The sequence below is a fragment of the Neovison vison genome, chromosome 11 (assembly GCF_020171115.1).
Source record: "Neovison vison isolate M4711 chromosome 11, ASM_NN_V1, whole genome shotgun sequence".
NCBI classification, from domain to species: Eukaryota; Metazoa; Chordata; class Mammalia; order Carnivora; family Mustelidae; genus Neogale; species Neogale vison.
Window position 1 is genome coordinate 10,954,938 of NC_058101.1, and position 18,492 is coordinate 10,973,429.

The 18,492-nt window shown below is 43.3% G+C and overlaps 1 protein-coding gene across 1 annotated transcript in view; it reads right to left on the bottom strand.

The window, feature by feature from the left end:
* The window catches only part of SLC4A4 (solute carrier family 4 member 4), a 350,693-nt gene extending 338,606 nt beyond the window's left edge, over window positions 1-12,087 (bottom strand). Inside the window, exon 1 of the mRNA XM_044225660.1 lies at window positions 11,962-12,087. The gene's annotated coding sequence lies outside the window, so the exon portion shown is untranslated. The remainder of the gene's footprint in view (window positions 1-11,961) is intronic.
* Between the last annotated feature and the right edge of the window lie 6,405 nt (window positions 12,088-18,492).

Here is an 18,492-nt window from a genome sequence, read left to right on the forward strand (position 1 = left end):
CTTAAGGGAAATTTTACAAGGAGGTCTAAATGATCTGATCACTTTTTAACCTCCTGTGTAATAACGCACTTACACTAGAGCCTTCTGGTCAAGGTCTAGAACTGGGAGGAGAGAGGTGAGGCAGGTAAACTTCACAGAAACATTGCATGAGGTCAAACCCACAGTATCATAGACCAACATTCAGTGACATCAAAGAACAAGACATTATTCTACAAAATGAAAAATGACATAAGCAAAGTGCTGTAAGAAAGCCTGGGTAAAAAGAGAGACTACCGTCCAAAAAGGTCTATTTACCAAAAATATACATTTTTTATAGCTGTATGAATACTTAATCTACCCCCAAAGATTTGTTCTGGAACTTCTCTTGAAAAAGCCATTTTCTCCTCTCGGCGTGTAAAAATGCTCACATTAAATACCCACTACATAAATTTAAACTGATTTATGCTAAACTTCTTTCTTGAAGTTGTAAGTGGTCCTTGGATGTGGGGTCCCGTGTTCATGATGTTAGGTGGTGAGGTCTCCTATCAGACTTCACTGCTCAAGAGTCTAAGCATTCAAACAGACTTCTGTCTGTTCTCTGAAAGACACTCCTTTATTCTCGTGATAGGCAGTGCACTTCTCTAGACCTTCCCCAGTTATGTCTGTCTCAAGGTGCAAGAGCCAGCCTCTGAGGGAGCATTCTAGGTAAGACAGCATAAGGTTCAGACACATGGATGAGCAAAGACATATAGCATTAGAAGACCCCTTTTAAAATGTGATAGCTGAACTTAAATATGTATTCAAATATAATATTTATTAATAAAAAGAATAGTGAAACATTGAGGTTTCATGGGAAGTATTACAATGTATATATAATAAATAAAACATCTATTCTAAAATGTCTCAGTACATTCTGAATTTGCCTACACTGTAAGGCACATAAGGGAAATACACACCTAAAGTACAGATATATACTACAATGATACTCTCTCACCTTTACGTAAAATCTAATATTATCATGGTGCTCTGATACTAGGGCCATAAAAGATCTCTATTTTCCCTCATTTATATTTATATTGTATCTTCCAGAGGTTTTTCTGAGAATATCTGGATTTAAGACTTCCTAGTTAAATATGATCATTATAAAAAAGTTATTTGAATGAGGCAAACACCAAATTCACGGAAGCGAATGAACAAATGAATGACTCCTCCCCCTTGCCTACCACGGTAGCACCTTTAAGTGAAACCCAGAAAACACTAGATGTGTCTAATTCTGCATTTTTTACAACACCTATAATATATTCTTTTTTGTCCTACTGTATATTTTTCAGAGAAGGCATAAAAATTGCAATTCCTTATAAATCTTTTTAGGTAAATGCATTTTTAAAACCTTAAAGCAGGGTGCGTGGGTGGCTCAGTTGGTTAAGCAACTGCCATCGGCTCAGGTTCTAGTTACAGGATCCAGTCGCACATGGGTCTCCCTGCTCAGCAGGGAGTCTGCGTCTCCCTCTGATCCTCACCTTCTCCTTCTCTCTCTCTCTCTCATTCTCTCTCAAATAAATAAATAAAATCTTTAAAAATAAAATAAAATAATTTTTAAAAAAACCTTAAAAGCAGTACAGACTAGGAGAAACTGGGCAGAGGTTATGTGAAAACTGTACTATATTTTTGCAACTTTCTGTGAGCCTAGAGTTATTTCAAAATTTAAAAAAAAAATTTAGGGACTAACAACTCACTTACATTTTTTTAATTTTTCTTTAAATTCCAGTTAGTTAACATACAGTGCAATATTCATTTCAGGTGTACAATATAGCAATTCAATACCTCCATACACCTGGTGCTCCTCACAAGTGCCCTCCTTGATCCCCATCACCTGGTTCACCCCTCCCCCACCCAACTCCACTCTGGTAAACATCAGTTTGTTCTCTATAGTTAAGAATATGTTTCTTGGTTTGCCTCCTTTTTTCCCCTTTATTCATTTGTTCTGCTTTTTAAATTCCATATATGAGTGAAACCATTTGATATTCGTCTTTCTCTGACTTATTTTACTCAATACTCTCTAGGTCCATCCATGTCATTGCAAATGGCAAGATTTCATTCTTTTTGATGGCTGAGTAATATTCCGTTGTGTGTGTATATATATCACCTTTTCTTTATTCAGTCATCAGTCGATGGACACTTGGGCTATTTCCATAATTTGGCTACTGTAGATAATGCTGCTAAAAACGTGAGGAGGCGCGCATGTATCCCTTTAAATTAGTATTTTTGTATTCTTTGGATAAATACCTCCTACAACAATTGTTAGATCACAGGATAGTTCTATTGTTAACTTTCTGAGGAACCTCCATGCTGTTTTCCAGAGTGGCTGCACCAGCTTGCATTCCCACCAACAGTGCAAGGGGGTTCCCCTTTGCCCACATCCTCACCAATAACAACTCACTTCTAATCTCAAAAAGTAGTAAATAAAACTGTGTCCAATTCAGACAACAGATGAAACAGATCTAAATAGAAAAGTGAGATAAGTTTTCCAAGGAACTATGTAACACATCACAAACCCTAAAAACAAAGTTTCACCGCCAAAATTACTGGATTCCAAACTGCATGATGACAAATTTCCCAAGAAATATGTGAAAAACCTGACAGCAGCGATCAGAGCTACTCCACTGTTGGAATCCCTCGAGAAGAAATAAGGGTTCAGATAAAGCTGGGTATAACGACTGGGTGTCTCTGATTGGTTTGTGCAGAGGGGTTTTGGGGGGGGGGGTTTGTTTGTTTGTTTTTGGCTGTTTGTTTGTTTTTAAAGATTTTATTTATTTATTTGACAGACAGAGATCACAAGTAGGCAGAGAGGCAGGCAGAGAGAGGGGGGTGGGGGGAGCGGGCTCCCCGCTGAGCAGAGTAGCCCGATGCGGGGCTCCATCCCAAGACCCTGGGATCATGACCTGAGCCGAAGGCAGAGGCTTTAACCCACTGAGCCACCCAGGCGCCCCTCTGTTTGATTTCTTAATGTATTTTTCAAGGGAAATTATCTGATCCCATCTACCTAAATCTTTTCAGACCTTTCCTATCGGCCTTCTTCCTTCTCCCTGGCAAAGGAGCTCAACTTGTAAAAAGTGCACACGTGTGAGCTCGTGAGCTTCTGCTCGGTGGGTTCGCGCTCAGCAGTTTTCGGAAGGCAGCTGCAAGCCGGGCTTCAGCCATCTCCTCCCACGAGGCCCGCGGCCGGCCAGCATCGGTTGCGCTCAGCACACATTCCTAAGGCCACGGTCTCCAGAGGTCAAAGGAATGAAGGAATCTGTGCAGCCATCGGCACTCAAGGTCCGCTCCCCCTTCCCCCTGACTGATGAGTCCACGGAGTCGTCGCTCCGAACAAACACACACAATGCTTTCCGAACGTCATTCGTGATCATTCTGGGGGAGAAGATGCAGAAACCTGGTTTGAATTAAAGACATGAGCAAGATTCCCATCGGGCCACTTAGATAAGGGATGTCCAAGCGGAAGAGCCCGAGCGATAGAAGAGCTAACCCCGGGCCCTGCGGATATCGGCTTAGAAATTACTGTCAGGATCCTATTCCTTAAACAGTTGCTCTTCCCTACAGCCAGTCCTAGCACCAATGTTTTTTTAAAAGCCTCCTGGGCTGAGTAGTTATCAGAGGGAAGGAGCCTCGCTTCCAGCATTTAACACAGCAACCAGCAGACGGGCCTGGGAGCTTCTGTTTTATAACCATCCAGTTTAACATCTCACAGGAAAGAAAGCACTCAGAGCAGAAGATGTTTTCTGGAATTCACTATTTTTAAAACAGTAGTTTCACAAGGCTTGCCATAATTACCCTTTGTATTTATTTCAATTTTCCATTGCATTTTGTCCGTAACAGAAAACAAAAGCTGTCTACCACGCCAGATGATTCCATTTTCCACTAAATCATGAGAAAACAAGCACGTTCGGGTTCAAACTCCAGGAGGGATGCTACCTGGAAAAGTAAACATCCTCAAAACTTCAGACGGACTTACGTTCTGAAGTAATATGTTATATACTCAGTCCTCATTATCAGTGAGTACCATTATCCATGATAAGAGAACCAACCGGGACCACCACCAGCTCTCAAAAGAAAAACCACCACCACCCTCAAATAAAAGGAAAAGAAAATCAGTCTTTGGGTTAAAAAATCTGATTAGATTTCCACTTCGAAATCCAAGTTCCCTCTGCTGCAGGCCTGATTTTGCAAGGGGATACCTCTATGACGTATCTTCTAATTCTCGACCACAAAAATCATACAAAGTTTAATTCTATATAATTTAGAAATAAATATTTGGCCCAACCCTCTTCTCAGATGAAGAAAACAGAGGTCCAAGTCAAACAGTACTTGAGGACCAGACCTTTCGATTGCTGCTCCACACACGTTTCCAAGGTTTACGCTGCAAGTTTGCTTTGGCCATTGTCATCAACATATGTAGGAAATGCCTCATCTGTATTAAGCTGAAAAGGTTCTCTACAGGCTCCAATTCTCAGCTATCATTCATCCTTAAACATCCAATTTTTCATGAAATATGGTTTCCAAGGTATCAGCACTAGAGACACCACGACAATATTTTAAATCTGGAAATCCGCTGGCCAGCCGTCTAATTATAGAAGCTAGAAATATTCAGCGCGTAAGCTTTGGGGCATCCCCCATGGGGTGAAGAGCGCGGCAATCATTTTCAAGGGTTCTCCAGGTCCTGTGTGTGTTACGTGGAGCATAAAGTTGATAGGAACGATACCGTGAAATGGGTGATCTCAAACTGCTGGCTATTACACTCAATTTTTCAAGACTGATGTTTAATAAACCGTGTTCCCAACTCAACTTCAGCAATAAAAAGTAAAAGTCCTAGAGAAAAAATGTGTTCTGAGCTTGGATCACTCAGAGGAACAGCTCAAGAAAGACACTTAAAAGTGCTGTTCATTCATTCAGCCAACACACGTTTATTAATATGTCAGGAACTGTTCTCAGCGCTGGCACGATTCAACTCAAGAATAAGGAATGTTGGAGAACACAACGACAACAACATTAATAACTAACATATGTATAGTCATTTACAGTTCTGAACAAGGTTTCCTAAACAATCACTTTTGTCCCTCATAACACCTCTGCAAGCTAGGTTTTACAATCATTTTAATAATGAAAAAAAAAAAGAAAGAAAGAGGATTTTTTAAATTCCCCAAAATCAAATAACTACCAAGTAAGAGATCTGGGTCTTTAACCCATATCTTCCAAATGCTTATCTCTATTGGTCACTGGGCAACACTAAGTTACAAAATGCTTTGCTTTTATGTTAAGCACTGAAGACAACAAGTTCTGCAGGTTTCTGAGTATTGTGTTAAAGTTGGTGTGCTTTTTGGGGTTTTTTTTTTTTTTTGGTTTTTGGTTTGTTTGTTTTGTTTTGTTTTTAATAAGGACAGAGTTTCACAGATCCAGGCTGTGATGTTTGCAAGTTCCAAGTGTTTTTAATATCTTCATCCATATTACTTTACTCATTATATGGAAACACTGGTGAATGAGTTTGTATGGTTATCTGAGTTTTCTAAACAAACAAAAGAAGTTCACTTTCTAGATCTTAAAACCTTTCTATTTTTAATTTTTATTTATTTTTTATTAACATATAATATATTATTTTTTTCAGGGGTACACGTCTGTGATTCATCAGTCTTACACAATTCGCAGCCCTCACCATAGCACATACCCTCCCCAATGTCCAATACCCAGCCACACCATCCCTCCCCCCTCTCCTCCCCTCCAGCAACCTAGGTTTGTTTCCTGAGATTAAGAGTCTCTTATGGTTTGTCTCCTTCCCTGGTCCCATCTTGTTTCATTTTTCCCTCCCTTTCCCCTGAAACCCCCCTGCCCTGCCTCTCAGATTCCTCTTATCCGGGAGATCTTACGATAATTGTCTTTCTCTGATTGACTTATTTCACTCAGCATAATACCCTCTACTTCCATCCACATCATTGCAAATGGCAAGATTTGGGCGGTTTGATGGCTGCGTAGTATTCCACTCTATATATATACCACATCTTCTTTATTCATTCATCTGTTGGTGAACATCTAGGTTCTTTCCATAGTTTGGCTATTGTGGACATTGCTGCTATAAACATTCAGGTGCACATGCCCCTTTGGATCACTACATTTGCATCTTTAGTGTAAATACCCAGTGGTATGATCGCTGGGTCGTAAGGGAGTTCTATTTACAACTTATTAAAACCTTTCTTGTTCAGTATAACATACTGGATAAAAACTTCATCAGCAAAAAACCTGAACAAGTACTTCACTACAGCCAATAAACATATGAAAAGGAACAAAAGATGCTTGGGGAAATGCACATTAAAACCACAATGTGATACAACATCCACCTAAATGATTAAAATAAAAAAGAGAATACCAGCAGTTTGTAAGGATGTGGAGTGGCCAAAACACTTACAAGATGTTGGTAGGAATGTGAATTGGTAGCACTTTTAAAGGAAGGCACTAACTATTATTCCCACATGTTTACTGGAAGGCATATGTAAGAATGTTCACAGCAACACTATTGATTATAGCCAAAAACAAGAAACAATCCCAGTGCCCATCAAGAGCAAAATGGTAACTGAACTGTGGCCTTCTCATAAAGCAGGATCCTGCAGTACGATGACAATTAGCTGCTGCTACACACAAGCATCAGGGAACCTCACAAACACGATGCTGTGCAAAAGGAGACAGATGCAAGCAAGGATGCGCATCCGATACTGTGGCCGGAAGTTCAATAATGGATAGAAAGAGCCTATAGCCTCAGAAGTCGGGACAGAAGTTATCTTTGCAGGGAAGTAATGCCTTGGGAGAGAGGAGGACTTCTGGCTGCTGATAATTGTCTGTATCTTGGTCTTGGTGTATCCCGTGGGTAAATCAGCGAGCTGTTTCCTTACGCCGCAACACCACGCGTACTCTATACATTTTATATTTCAATAAAAACTTTAGATGGACGGATGGATGGATGGATGGATGGATGGATGAACAGACTGATAAAGATAAGTTAGGATCAGGGATAGGAGAGCAAAAAAGAAAGGAAGAAAGACACGGAGGGACGGAGAAGGGAGTATAATAAAGTGATCCTATCAGTGTCCACCCACAAAGTCCTTACCACTGTGTTTGCCGTAAGCCCTATGACTGCTTTTCCTACTTGATCCATCTCTCCCTTTACTACCAATCTGTCCCCTGGCACTTTTCAATGTCTTCCATGTAGCTACCAATATCAGCGCATTCCTGTCTTCTAATTTGCAATTCAGTGTTGCTATAGGATTAGAAATGCTACGATCAGTCGTAGTAGAACTGTATGTGCATGCAGAGTAAACCGATTCGGAGGGATCTCCTGTGAGTAAAGTGAATCCCCTCTTTAATCTATGTCTTCTCATAACCCTTTATTTTTCCTGCTCGGGAAAAATAATTTTATTTATTTATTCATTTATTTATTTTGCTGAAGAATATGTCAAATATAGGATTTCTAAATAGATGAAGTTGTTACTGGACCTACCAGTGACTACTAGTCTCCAGGCCAAACCTACAAGTAACTCACACAGAAGTCCAGTTCCCACAAGTTCACTTATTTGCAAATAGTATAAAGGATGTTATCAATCATTCAATACACTTCCAAGAGAAGGAAAGAAACCAATGACTTCTTATACAAGACATTATAAAGAACTTTCTCTAGTTGTATCACAGACAGAACATTACCTCAGTTTGAAAGACAGTATATTCCTTTCTCATTTTGTATTTTTATTAATTTTGATGTTTAAACTCCCCCAAAAGTATACTGTTACAAGTTTTATTTAAAACCCTTTTGAGGATTCTAAGACAAAAACTTAAGTTAAACTGAGGATAGCCTTTTTCTACACGATAATCCCAAACTATCTGTTGGTGGTTATTTATTTCTTTAACATCCTAATTTCATGTAACTTCCTTCTGTATTCACTCTCCATGAAAAGCAAAAGTTAACTCTTAAACACTGGAGATAAAATTGCTCCACGCAAACTGAACACTCTTCATTAGGGAAAGGCACTCTGGCACCAATGGACAGGAGAAAAAATCAAGGCCAATGGGCAGTGCTGCCGAGCAGAATCACTAAGAAGGACCAGAGCCAACCCTTCAACCCAGGATAAACATTTATCTGCTTTAGTATCTTCAGCTGTGACTAAAACAACATTCATTCATTTGATGACGGTCATTCAACACATAGATAGCACTAGTTCAAAGAGAGAAGGTTTGCCCCACCTCCACCAATAAGTTTCCCTTTAGTTTAAGAAAAGCATATGAAGAAGGAAGGACAGGGGGGAGGAAGGGAGGGAGGGAGGGAGGAAGGGAGGAAGGAGAAAGAAAGAGAGAAAGAAAGAAAAAGAAAGGAAGGAAGGAAAGAAAGAGAGAAAGGATGGAAAGGATACAAAGTTCTCTGTGCCTAGTTTCCTCATTTTTTCAACAAGCATAATAATCCCTTACATCTCCTTAATTTGCAGAAATAACAAGATGATGTTTTGGCTTATGAAAACAAGTGTAGATGTATATGATTTCACCAAGCCTATTTCTACCACGATCTTCTTTTAATATATAACTTAATTCAAAGGCAAGTAAGATCCATAAGGAGTAGGATTAGGAACATCATGAAAAGATGGGGAAAACAAAGTTTTATCTCTTCTTTGCCACAACAGGTAAATAAAGCCATCATCACTCAGAGCTGCCCGTCCTTTTGATGTCTTGTTTGAAATGCCATTGTACTGCTGAGACTAGAGAAATGTAACAAAGTCATTGCCACCAAATCATTATGACAGTCATAAATAAGGCTTTAGGTAAAATAAAATCAGTCATCTCTACAAATATGTCATGTGTGTGTGTGTGTGTGTGTGCATGTGCGTGTGCGTACATCATACAAAAGAAATGGGTAAAAGGGTAGGTGGGAAAATCCATCTCTACTACTGGAAAAATAACTAAGGCATGCACCACAGGGATATAAGATATCACCTTTATGTTAGAAGGAAATCGCATACTTTCTATTCTGTGACTCAAACATGTCAAATGGAGAAAGGCAAAACATACTTGGAATACAACTTACCCCTGACGTCATATGAAAGAAACATTTTTCCCCTCCCTTAAAATTTTTGCATTATGAAAAAAAAGAAATCCTGAAAGTAGCAAGACCTCGTTTCAAAAAGTCTTACTAACTTTACTTACTAACTGTACTTACTAACCATCCATTTTGCTGACTGACTCCCCCAAAAGACATAAATGTTATAAATCATAGGTTGGCCTCAGAAACTGCGAGAAAAGGGAGAACGGAGCTGTGTGTTCTGCTGAGAGCTCCCCTGGCCCCATCAAATCATGTACCCTGAGTCTCTCCACTTAGCAATCAAGGAAAAAACACTTAGAAACTTCCAGAGTTGCTAGAGTATTCTCTTCTCAGGTCTTTCTTCGCACTCCCAATGTTGTTATCAACCCCGGTCTTAAACTGTATGCATGTTATTAAAAGTGAATGCAGAGTACCTCCAAGAAAGGAGCAGATGAAGTCTACAGAAGCACTGACTTGGGAAGCAGTGTTCCCTCTGGACGCTCTCCCCTAACAGTAGCAGTCCTTGTGGACTGCAGCGCCCTCAGACGCAAGCAAAGAAACCTGATTATCTACATGATTCACCAGCTAATGTGTACTTTTTTTCCCTTAAGTGTTGTGTTTTTCTTTACAATGCAAGCTATGGCCAGGCTATCTTTCTTGTTATCAGAACAAAGGATCAGAACCTCAAAACTGCACTTGCCAGGGCTCAGTGAAAAATGAAATTACCACCAGATCATGCTGGAAGTTGTCCCGAAGTTTACCCAACTTCTATCACATTTTTTTCTCTAAATGATTCCCTGTATTCTTTTCACACATTATTGCAAACTCCAAATTTATGCTAATCATTTCAAAGACTAAAATAGTAACATTAACAAACATTTAAATTTCTTTTCTGTTAAGAAAATAAACTAAAAGGGATACATCATTATAAACTCAGAGTACATCCTGTCAATGTCTTTTGCTAAGGTGCCTGATACATGTTAACTACTAAAACTCTAGAATGACTCCAACACATTAAATGATACTTAAAACCTCATTTTGACAACAACTCATACACAATGTTGGGGGAGGGTTCCTTAGTTTTCTTTTTTCTCAAAGGTAGACATGCCTGGAACTATCCTAACATCCAATCTTACACCTCCCACTCCCATTCTTATAAATGTCCTATGTCTCAACAGTTCCAAAGAGTACTACTTTCCATTCTGTTCACATATGTGAGAGTTTTTGTGTATCTCACCAGAGACTGAGATCAAGTTAAAGAGATTCAATTTCCAGATTTCATAGAAAGAGAACAGAAGCCTATCACTATATTTAACTTTAAAATGAAAGTAAAAGTTTTTTTGTTATTAAAACTATAGAAAAATAAGCAGGCATGCTTCCTTGGAAGTTATGCTAACAACCTCAATCTAAGTGCTATAATAATCATGAAAATTATTTAAATGCCAATGTGATAGATACAAGGAGAGTTCTTAGAGACCTTTTGCAAAGACATTACATTGGTTATAAGATGCTACTGAGTACTGTTTTAACTGCACTGAAAAAGCTATTCAAATCAAAATGAAAAAATAAAAATAAGCCCTAATGGGCAATGGACACTTTAATTCAGGCAATAGTCTAAGTCCAGGTCCCAAATACAAGGGGAAAAAAGGGGAAATAGTGTACAATGCAGTGTCTCTCCGGAAAGGAACTGTTCCAGGACTTAAGATAATGTATGTTTAGTACAGCTCAGGGTTCACGATTCCCCATGAGGAGCAACTTTCTCCAACACTGAAGTGAAAAGAGAAAGGAAGTCAAGACGGTACTCCAAAGTGGTTAACTGCTCTTCATTGTCAAGACTGGAAAGAGCTTGCTGCAGGGAATTGGTCTGAGAAAGGTGAGGCCCTGAGAAGGAATGAGGGATGGAAAAACAAAAGTTTCACAAGGAACTGGAGAAAGGGGGAAAAATGCTTTCCGGTGGGAGAGCAGAGGTCGAACGGCTTTCTTCTCCATCTTTCGAGTCAAGTTCAGGGTTTGCTGTGGGTTTTGTTTGTTTGTTGTCGTCCTCGTTGCTCTTAAAGAACTTTTTCCCTTGCGGTGCTTGCAGCAGTTGGCTGATGTGGTTCCCAACTCCTGCCTTTCTTTGTTGACTGTTACTAACGGACTGGCAAGGGCTGGGAGAAATGCACTTAAGAAAAAAGAAGTCGCCTCTCCTTGCCAAGCCGCACATGCTGCCCAGTACCTGAGGAAGAGCTCCGCTGTGGCCGGCCAAGAGAAATCCCAGTTTAACCTCGGCCTCCCTCTTCCAAAGCCACTGCAAGTGACTGTGTCTGTGCCACTTGCAGAGAATCTGCCTGACTCACCCCCCGCGTTCGGTGTGCCAGGCGGAGACGCGAATGCCCCGTCCCGGAGCGGGCGGCGAAGCGGGGGCACCGAGAGTCCCCCAGGCCTCCACCATTCGTGGGTTTGGGGATGTTTGTGTGGCAGGTGCCCGGGCTCCACCGGGACCACCCAGGCTCACAGGAACACACGTGTCACCGCGCCGGAGCCCAGCCCGCCGCGCACACTGGCCGCACACGCGGGCAGCAGCGCCGGGCTCCGCGCAGGGGGCTCCACACTGGGGCGGGGGGACGCACGGCTGCTCAAACTGCCCCTCCACACGCTAAGAAGCGGGGGGGGAAGTACTTTTCCGCGGAAGCCGCGTCCACACCCGGCCGGCCCCCAGCCCAGGGGATGCCCGGCCGCCGCAGACCGACCTCCTTCTCCCTCCCCCGAGGGCGCCGAGGCCGCCCGCGCGCCCTCCGGGACCGGCCCCCGGGCCCCCTCCGCCCCTGCGCCGCCGCCGCCGCGACGCGGGGTCCCGGCCGACCCCCCCCCCTCCGCGGCCCGGGCCGCGCGCTCACCTCCTGGGGTCCGCCTTCCGTCGCTCCTCCAGTTTGGCGGCGGAGTGTGGGGCTGCAGCGGCCGCTGCCGCCGCCGCCGCCTTCGCTGCCACCGCGGCCACAGAAGCGCTGCCCGGCGCGCCGCCGGGGCCGGAGGCTGGGGGCCCGCGGGATCCCCGCAGGCGCGGGCCCGGGGCGCGGCGGGGCCGGGCCGCGGGAAGTTGCCTGCGCGACGCGCGGGTCGAGCGGGACGCAAGCCACCCGCGTCCAAGTAGTCACAACTTTGCCGCCCGGGTGGGTGCGCGCTCCGGGGCGGAGGGAGGCGAGGACGGGGCGAGGGCGCCGGGGCGGGAGGGTCTTCGTTGCGAGCAGGGCTGGAGCCCGCACGGCCCACGAGTCGAGGGGGGAGGCGGTGGCGGCGCGGGGAGGGGGAGCTGTCTACACGGCCCGCGTGGTGCGGGGCGAGCGAGTGTGTGGGCGCGCGGGCGTCTACTCTACTTTGCCTTCTGCAGCTTCTGCATATTGATGGGGATCTCCGATGTTCTTGCCGGTAACCAGCACTGCAGCGGCGGTGCCCGGCGAGGGCGCCCCTCGGGAGCCGGCTGCGGGACGCGGGAGCGGGCAAGGCGGCCGCGGCGGAGGCTGTGCCACGAGCGCGAGCCCGCGATCCATATTTAAAGCCGCGAGTGGCCTCGGCCGGCCCCCTGCCCTGCCCTCGCTCGCGCCGCCCGGCCCCCACCGCTCGGGGCCGCGGCTCGGCGTCAGCCGCCCGGGCATCCGCGGCGGCGGGGAGGGGCCTGGGGCCGCGCCGCCCCCGCCGGGGGCTCGAGCACCGCGCGCCGCGCCCGCCCGGACCCGGCCGGAGACCCGGGTCCCGACCGGCCGCCTTCGCCGGCCTGGGTTCCTTCTCTGGCGCCCTGGGCGAGCTGCTAGGGCCAGCTTTTTGTCCCAGTCACAGCAGATCCCCAGTGGGGACAGCCTGTTCTCCCGGGCAGAACCGAAGTTGCTTTCGTTTCCCGGCCCCAGATGGCTCTGGAGGCCACTTCGTTCAACTTGGGGCGTCCGGGCCGAGCGCTTCCGGCGCTCGGTCCTCGTTCACCTTCAGCGGGGGATGTCTGGGGACAGCACCGTCCTCAGCCTTGGGCTTTTGTCACGGGTGTTGTCTTGCTCAGACAGTCTGAGAATCATCACCGGCCCTCCAAGGGAGTCTTCTTGAGCGTACAAAGTTATTACTTGTATTTACTCTGTTCCTAAGGCTAAGTATTGAGGTTCAAGTACCCTTTGCTAAGCAAATAATACTAATAATGTATCAGTGGCCCAGCCCCATCGTGATCAGTTAAGTAAACCATCGAGGTATCCACAGCCTGTCAGTACAGACACCATCTCATGTTCTGGGTCCTGCGAGAGAGCAGGGATGTGAGCCACACAGTGTATGATGCAAGCGTATGCGAGTTTCCTATTAATACATATCATATATACCTGTGTGTGGAAGTCACTGACCAAACTGCATTTTCAACAGTAACCATCAAAACACATAAAACCCAAGAAAAATAATTTCAACATACACACTATCTGCTCCTGGTTCCAAACCCTTCTTCAGTACTAAGCAAAAACTAGTAAGACCCCTGGGGGAAGGGGGGATATTCTGGAGGAAAATAACTTAGGCACAGAAACTTCTCTTTCTAGTATTTAAAACCGGAAGAGATCCATTGTACCTCACCAGTGCATAGGAAGCAGGCATTTAAAGGGAGGGGGAAAATGGGTATATTTAAAATCCTCAGTCAATGCTCAGAAGGCACTAGGAACCACCCAAAGCTGTCTGAAATCAAAATGCACTAATGTCATATGCCCAGCTGTTGTCACATCTGGCTCACGTATATGTTCACGCATTCTACATAATGTACTGCAGTGACACAGTGACACAGGGAATTCAAAACAGAAGACTGAAAATTAACCTTAAAACTTGTGCCTACATAGTTATATTTTGTTTTTAGATTAACGTTAAAATTAACTTTCAGTGCCTGAACACACAGTTAGCAAGACTCAGCAACCCCAAAGTAAGCTCACAGGCAAAGGGAAGCCACTTTTGTATTAAGAATTTAACACTGCTGTTCAGCAGTTTTTCACACTGTGGATTATGTATTTCAACATAGCTGGCAATTTCTCATTATAATCGTGAACCAGCCATGAATGGTCAGCGTTGGTGAATGTTTGAGAAAGGAAAAGTGCAAGAAACTTATGTTTTCTAATATTCTGCTGCAAAATATATCAAACTATCCTTCACAAAAACCAAATAGGTAACCCCTGGAAGCATTTCGCTATTGAGATTGACACAACTTCACCCTGAAAGGGGTATAAAATCGGTGTGTAGGGGGGTGGGAGTCAGGGAGGGAATAGAGCACTATGAGGTAAGGTTTCGTGTGTGTCTTAAATTAATGAGAAAAAGAGTTGTCTTTGGCAAAGAGCCAACAACCTCTGTTATCATTCTCATTACTTGCTGTTTGCTATCCCACAATTAAAAGAGCATGTTCCATTTCCTTTCCTATTGATTATTGTCCAGTAATTGAGATATATGTGTTTTTCCTTTGAAAGGTCATTGATTAACTTTCCTTGTCAACTCTGCATGTGGTCACCTTTGCTACTGCTATCAGGGAGAGGACAATGAATCCTGAGATCTTTTTTTATCACCTCTTCTAAAACTTGAGTTGTGTCCCTTGATTCCCATGAGCCCAGAGAAAGATTTATTTGTTCTTCTTGTCTTGGGGTTCACACAGGTTGATGACAAAGAAAATGAACAGAAAAATTAATGGAATTGAAAAAAACAGCATAAGTACTCTTTCCTGATAATGATTTGCTTTTTTGATCAATAACTCTTTGTACTAACTGACCTTCTAGAATACCCACGCACGACTTAGCTTATCAGTCAAGTTTCTGTCCTATCAGCCAAGGTCCTAACAGACACCTAAAGAAAACAGGAAAATGGGAGGAGGAACCTTTGTTTCAATGACAAGCACCATCTAGTGGCAGCGAGTGATGAAACCTCCGGACCCCGTAAGGTCCAACAAGAAGGAAGACGACGTTTGTGAACAGACAGTCCAGGCATTCCTGGTCATGTATAAGCATGGCACTCTTTGCTTCGAAAACAAGAAATATATCAAACTATCCTTCTGTCTGTAGTAAGATAGTACAACCAATAGGCCCTTTGTTAATTATTCCAAGTAAGGAGGGTGCAGATGTGATGTGCAGACAGGATTACTGCCGTAAAGCCTTTTCTCAAGTCACAAAGTTTTTGTCCTGAAAAAGTCTCAAGTTTTTGTCCTGAAAAACTCCTGTGTTTAAGTTTCCTCACATAAAATAAGGAGATTGGTGGCTTATCGTCAGTATTATCTATAAAGCATTTTGTTCAATAATAGCAGAACCCACAAATGCAACTGTTATACTTGGGGGTCTCTTCATTATTCTATTTTATTAGAAAAGAAAAAGAAGGTGAAAGATTATCACTGAATGTTGATCCTGGAGTGATTCAAAATTATAACAATCATACACACTTTATTTGGGGGCCCACACAAAAAGGTGGTAGCAGATACCTTATATCCTGTCACTACAGACTTCAAAGAATAATCAGAATTATGACTCAGTATCAGGTTCTTATTAAGTATGGGGCTCGTTGGTAGAAGTTTGACAAGCATTTTGCTATACACAATCGTTTTCTTTGTGCTTATGTTTGTTTTGAGTTGCAGTTGTTTTGTTATTCGACAGTATAGCCATGGAATGATCACTAAAGTTGCCACTCCGTCATAAATGTAGTCAATCACTTGATGATGTGAGTCTAAGGAAAGAGAAAATCACTTTTTCTTTTTTGCCCTGGAACCAGTCTGGGTTGAAACCCAGGTTAGATACCATGTATAGATACCTATATGTACCTATATATGTACCAGGTATAGATACCTATATACCATGAAATAGGTATAGACAGAGAGAGAGAGAAAGATCACTTAAAGGCCTCATTTTTGGTTCATTTACACCCCAGAAAGTTCATATTCAGTCTGACAAATTCCTGAATAAATTCAGCCAACCAAGATTTATAATCTATATTCACTCCTTCAAACCTGAGCTTTAAAAATAACCAACCCCTTCTTAAGAAGAAAGGAGAAAAGTGAACAGAGTCTTTGCAAGCTGTCCGCATGGCATGAGCGAGGGAAAATAATTTTATTTGGTTAAACGTGTGTCATAAGTTTCTTCATAGCTTAAACTACTAAGCTCTCTGTCATTTTTAAAACACACACCTAAAGCCAAATATTAGGAGGTTCTAGCTTCTAAAAACAGGGGCCTATCTCTGTTAATGTCAAGGAAGGCAAGTTATTCGATCTTTTGGGGCCTAGGTTTCCTCAGCAATAAAATCGAGGGGCTTGAGATTTTTTTCTTAAATAATAATAATAATTTTAATAGGATACCAGAATATTTTTCTCTAATAAAATTTGAAGAATATGCCTACGACAGAGAAACATACAAATCTTTCAGGAACGGTATTGACACACTTATAATGAATGCTCTGCTTAATAACCCGAGGCCAGAGTTCCAGCCTCTTCCTCCTACAGAATTTCTCCCGTGACCAGCTTCACATAGGACACAGGCCTCTCTATTTGGAAAGGAAAACTTAAATTGAGCTACTACATCTATGCCCACTGACTTAAAAGATCGGTCTGGTTTTAAGTAAGACAGAGAATTATGTCAGACTTCTGAACTGACTCGTGGGACCCAAGGACTCTGCCAATCAGAGTGTGCTTGTGTGTGTGTGTGTGTGTGTGTGTGTGTGTCTACATGAGCCATCTCCCGGACATAGAAAGGTGCTTGTTTCCCTGTATCCCTCCAGCCTCCCCGCCTCCTCAGAGGATGAGTAAGTCCAGAAGGCAGGCTACTCTAAAATTCCTCTCCCTGAGTCACGTGGACACAGCTGTTCCACAGATTAGCCACCACTGGATCAACCTGGACCATGACCGTTCTCGTCCCACTGGTCTGTTTCCCAGGCCAGGCCCATCCTGGAGACCACTGCACCTCGGTCGCCCTGCAAGGAACGGAAGAGTTGGCGCAGGAAGCGCACGTTTGCCGGACTGATTTCTTTTCAGGAAATGCTGCAAAATTATAAAAGTGGCTCCTTTCTTCCCCATCCTAAGGGAAGAAACATTCTGAGCAAATTTGCCTTTTATGGCTTTTTAATTTCTCACCGCCAACCAAAAGACGTTCCGTTCTACACAGAACACGAAGCATACACAGATCATCCGTCCAGTCCACAAACACTTAAGAATCTACTTACTATGTGTCAAGGACTCTTCTAGGTTCTATCCCAGAACAAGCAGATAGAATTCCTGCTACATGACGCTTACAAATAAACATATAACAAGATAATTTCCATTTCCTTGGACTACAGAATGCTATGAAGTAGCAGATGCTGTGGGGGGGGGGCAAGCCTCCAAGTTCACAATTCCAGTTTACCCCTCTTATCCCTGTGTCTTTTTTTTTTTTTAAGATTTTATTTTATTTATTTGAGAGAGAGAGACAGTGAGAGAGAGCACGAGCGAGGAGAAGGTCAGAGAGTGAAGCAGACTCCCCATGGAGCTGGGAGCCCGATGTGGGACTCGATCCCGGGACTCCAGGATCACGCCCTGAGCTGAAGGCAGTCGTCCAACCAACTGAGCCACCCAGGCGTCCCTCCCTGTGTCTTAATACAGCATTCCTCCTCTTTCTCAAAAGAGAAATTGATGAGAAAGGGGCACCTGGGTGGCTCAGTGGGTTAAAGCTTCTGCCTTTGGCTCAGGTCATGATCCCAGAGTCCTGGGATCGAGCCCCACATCGGGCTCCCTGCTCAGTGGGGAGCCTGCTTTCCCCTCCCTCTCTGCCTGCCTCTCTACTTGTGATCTCTGTCTGTCAAATAAATAAATAAAATCTTAAAAAAAAAAAAAGAAAGAAAGAAATTTAGAATCACCCTGGCCCTAGAAGAACACAGTGAGAGAACAGGGGAGAGTTACTTTCAAGTAGATGTTAGGGAAAGCTTCCCTGACCTGGTGACATCTGAGCACACGGATCAGAATGACAAGATGCATAAATATGAAAAATTTTAAAGGCAACTTGACATGACAAGCAACACATGGCAGGTGGCCTCACAAACAGTGGGAACTCAGTAACACTTATAGGATGATTGATTGCATCCACTCATTTTGGAACATTAACAATAGAGAGACTTCATCAACCAGATTATACTTCCTTTAAGATAAATTCAGATTCCACATATTCCTTAAGACATCATTCTTCGTAAACAAGAACTTTTAGACTACATCCACATATCTATCGACATGTGCATAAAATATCTCTGAAGGATCCGGGAGCAACTGAAACCACTATTTGCCTCCAGGAAGGGAAATTAGGTGATCGTGAGAAGACATCTCACTGTATCCTTTATTACTTCTTGAATTCTGAGCCATGTGAATAGATGGTTTATTTTTTAACTTAAATTTGAATTTAAAATACATAAACAATTCCCTGAACACCTTGGAG